Raw genomic sequence first — 4,112 nt, forward strand, 5'->3', positions numbered from 1 at the left:
ATGAACTACAAATTTGCATCTCTCTCTCAATTTCAATAATGAACTTCAAAATTTCTTCTCTCTTTGTCTCTCTCTCTCTCTCTCTCAATTTTAATAATGAAATCCAAATTTGCATCTCTCTTTCTCTCTCTCTCTCTCTCTCTCTCTCTTTATTTGAATAATGAACCACACATTTGCATCATTCCCTCTCTTTATCTCTTAAATTTCAACAATTAACTACAAATTTGCATCGCTCTCTCAATTTCAATAATGAAATCCAAATTTGCATCTCTCTCTCTCTCTCTCTCTCTCTCTCTCTCTCTCTCTCTCTCTCCTATTTGAATAATGAACTCCAGATTTGCATCTCTCTCCCTCTCTGTCAAATTTCAACAATGTCTGTCTCTCTCAATTTCATTAATGAACTCCAAATTTGCATCTCTCTCGAACGTTGAAATGAAGTCTAAGTTAGGTTTTGATCCACTGTTACTTCTGCCCTTCTTCCACCTCCTTTTCCTTTTATCATCATCATCATCATCTCCTCCTCCTTCTTCTCTCTCTCTTTCCCCTCTACTATTCTACTTTCCACTTTTCCTTTCTCTTTGCTTTTCTCCTTTGCTTTTTTCTCCAGGCTTCTCTCTCTCCCCCATTGCCTTGCCCCCACCTAATATTCTCCCTCAATAAACAACCTCTCTCAATTTTATCAACCAAAACTGTCTCAACCGCAAAAGCCCAACCCAAGAAATACCACAAATCCATAATCAACCAAAGAGACTACGAAGAAAAAAAAAAACTAATGCTTTATTCCTGGAATTCTCTCTGTAACTCTCTCTCTCTCTCTCTCTCTCTCTCTCTCTCTCTCTCTCTTCATACATCGTGCTCTATTTACAATTTGGAGTTTGGATTCAATCCAAAACACCAAAAATGGCAGAAAAAAATAAAAACAAAAGAAACAAAAAAAATATATATGAAGAGGAAAACAATGGGAATTTCACACTGCTTTGAGTTTTTTCGTATGGCTAGAGAGAGAAAGAAATACCAGGTCTAAATCTCTAGGAATAAAGAAACATTCAGGGTTGGGTTTCCTCTTCACTGGCTTTGGTTTTCTTGGAGCTGGTGGGCATATCAAGAGCGGCTTTATCATATAAATCTCTGATTTGGGTGTGGTGCACTCCTCTTGATCCTCGTTTCTCTCTCTAAATTCTTCTGTTTCCACATAATCTTTGTTTCCCTCTCTAAATTCTTCTATTTCCTCATGATCTTCATTTCTCTCTCTAAATTCCTCTTCTATTTTCTCTTTCAAGCCACTAGATCCGGATGCACCTTGCTGGAAACCAGTCTTAATCGGTCGGATCAGTGGAAATTCATCTAAAATTGTCCCTCCTCCGCCCATAATTTGCCCAAAACTTTGCAGAATTCAATGTCAGGTGGCCTGAGATCTGAAAATATTGATACAAGAGAGAAAGAGAGATGGGTTAGCTAAGATGGTGATTCTCGCGTGCGAGGAATGAGAATTATGACAAAAGAAAGAGATGAAAGAACCCATCATCATGAAATTGAGGATTTCAACATAGAGGGTTTCAGTGCACAGAAACAGCAGTGCAGTTTTGAGAGAGAGAGAGAGAGAGAGAGAGAGAGAGAGAGAGAGAGAGAGAGAGAGAGAGAGAGAGAGAGAAATTTAGAGAGAGAGAGAGCAATTGAGAGAGAGAAGACAGTAAACGCTTACCTTAGGATAATTCTTGCTTTGAAATCGACAGTGTTGATATGCGTTACAGGATTGTAGAGAGAGAAAGGCAGGAGTTGGGGTGGAAGAAGAAGGCAGAAGAGGAAGGGCTCCACATCTAGAGAGAGAGAGGAGGCAGCAAATCCCCACAATGATTATAGGGGATAACAGAAAGGTCGGAAGGTACAAAGGAAGGCGAGAATAAAATAAGTTTAGAGAGAGAAAGTAAGACTGTGAGAGTAGTCAGAAGCTTGTGGCAAGCTCTCTCTTTCTAAACCAGATCTATAAATAAGATGTAGTCTTCTCTCTCTAAATGAGATCTATAACTTTCTCCCCCTTTCTCCCTAACTAATTGTGATGCATAAATAAGGTGCAGTCTCTCTCTAGATGGTGATTATAAATTAGCTGTAGTCTCCATCCTTCTTTCTCTCACATGCTTTCTTAACGTAAAATGGATGTAAAATGAGAACAAGGCCTTTCTTTTCTTTTATATATATATATATATATATATATATTTTGGGAATTCAGTGGCATAGAAGGCCTGTATCCATTTTTCATTAATGCTTTAAAATGAAAAAGGTTACAACTCATTTTTTTTACCACCCTGGAATAAGGCACTGTAGGAAATCATGAAGTAGAGCAAGGAAAAAAAAGTCTAGCGGACGGGAATGCCAAATAGTGGCTTCTAAATTAAATGTGGCATTCTTTGCAAGAATATCAACCATCATGTTGGCCTTATAAAAGATGTGGAAGATGTGGATAATGGAGCTCCCATGATTAAAAAGTTATTTACAATTCACTGCCAAGGTATATAACTTCCAAAGAAACCGACAACATTTATGAATACTATTAACGATTAATGTTGAATCACTTTCAATTTGAAGAGGAAAACACTTTTATTGTATAGCTATAATTAGACCTTCTCCAAGAGCAAAACATTTTGTATAATTATTTGAAGCGATTCCAAAAGGTTTTGAAACTTTTTCAATAAAACCTCTAGCACAATTTTTGATAACACCACCCCTCCTTGCTCAATTGCATTGCCATGTAAGAGATCTCCATACAAAGTGAGAACCGCCATAGAGTGAGAGCCACCATAGAGTGAGAGCCACTGAGAACGTCGACTGCGGAGCGTTGTGGTACCTAATAATCTTAGGTGGTTCAAGGGCTTAACTTTATGTGTTTCCATCATACAAAACTTTTGGAGCATATTGGTTAGGTTCCTAACATTTGGTATTAAAGCAACTACTGCAACTTAGGTTCAAATCTTAGAAAAGGGCTACTTGTGAAAAGAGCTACCTATGGAAAGGGCTAGCTGAATAAAAGCATAGTGAGAGCCCCCATAGAGTGAGAACAAGGCCATTCAGCCCATAAATAATGGAGAGAAAAATTCCAAGATTACATTAATGAAGGAAGACCTTTAAATATCTCTCTATTTTATATAATATTGTGAGATTGACGACTGAACTGGTTAAGGGTGGTTTAGGGGTATGGGTGGCAATGGACCTGTACCCGGATCCGACAATTAGGCCCAACCCCTCTGGGTATGGGTGAAAAAATTGGACACAACAGACCAAGATTCAAACCCTACTCGACTTAAATAGTGCTATTATTTAAATAATATTTATTATATAATATTTTAATAATATTTAAATACATTTAAATATTTGTATTTATTTTTGAGTCAAGAGCAGTCTGAGTCCAATCGGATCCGAGACCGGCCCGATCTGACCCATTTCCACCCCTATTAGATGGGTTTTGTTTATTTGAAATTGGTCTACTCTTAGGACCGCGATTACATTCAGTATTATTTCAGTACATCGAACTTATCCAAGATATAAGTCCCCAATGTCAAATTTAGTAAAATTATTATCATTGGTTTTGGCTTGTTATTAATCAAATTTGATTTTTATTTTGGACTAAACTGACAAAGACATTAATCAACAATCCAATCGGTTGGATTTGCATGTCCAATCTTGATAACACTGAAATTGGATTTCCAGGTCCAATCTTGATAACACCGAAATGAACAGTGATGCCTCCCCTAAAATTTTCGTAAATAAAGATAACATGATTACTCTAGTAAGATGAAATTGGAGTGGGTGGGAGCGGGGTGGGAGAGAGTTAGGTGTGGCAATGGATCTGACCAGACTCGGGACCTGATAGGGAGACCCGACCTTGGGTCCAGGTATAGGTCCAAATTTTGGACCCGAGAGGTTGGGTCCGGGTCCAAAATTTAGATCTGAATACTATTCTGGCCGAGTCTAAAAATGATGGGTTTATGTGGGTATTCATAATGCTGCCAATACATTTGTTTTTTAGAAATTTCCAGTTATTACGTAAAATAGTTAGGAATGTGGGTATTCATAAATGTTGTGCAATACTCTAAATATTGTCAATAACAATGGGTATA

General features: G+C 37.6%; 1 long non-coding RNA gene across 1 annotated transcript; it reads right to left on the bottom strand.

The window, feature by feature from the left end:
• Positions 1 to 757: 757 nt before the first annotated feature.
• On the bottom strand, positions 758 to 1,868 carry LOC148779637 (uncharacterized). Its single transcript, XR_016045438.1, has 2 exons — positions 1,703 to 1,868; positions 758 to 1,415 (listed from the first exon to the last, which is right to left on the bottom strand). It is a non-coding gene; the product is annotated as an uncharacterized LOC148779637 (long non-coding RNA).
• Between the last annotated feature and the right edge of the window lie 2,244 nt (positions 1,869 to 4,112).

This window comes from Amborella trichopoda, chromosome 12, assembly GCF_054954075.1.
Source record: "Amborella trichopoda isolate Santa Cruz 75 chromosome 12, AtrichopodaSantaCruz75HAP2 v2.0, whole genome shotgun sequence".
Taxonomy (NCBI): Eukaryota; Viridiplantae; Streptophyta; class Magnoliopsida; order Amborellales; family Amborellaceae; genus Amborella; species Amborella trichopoda.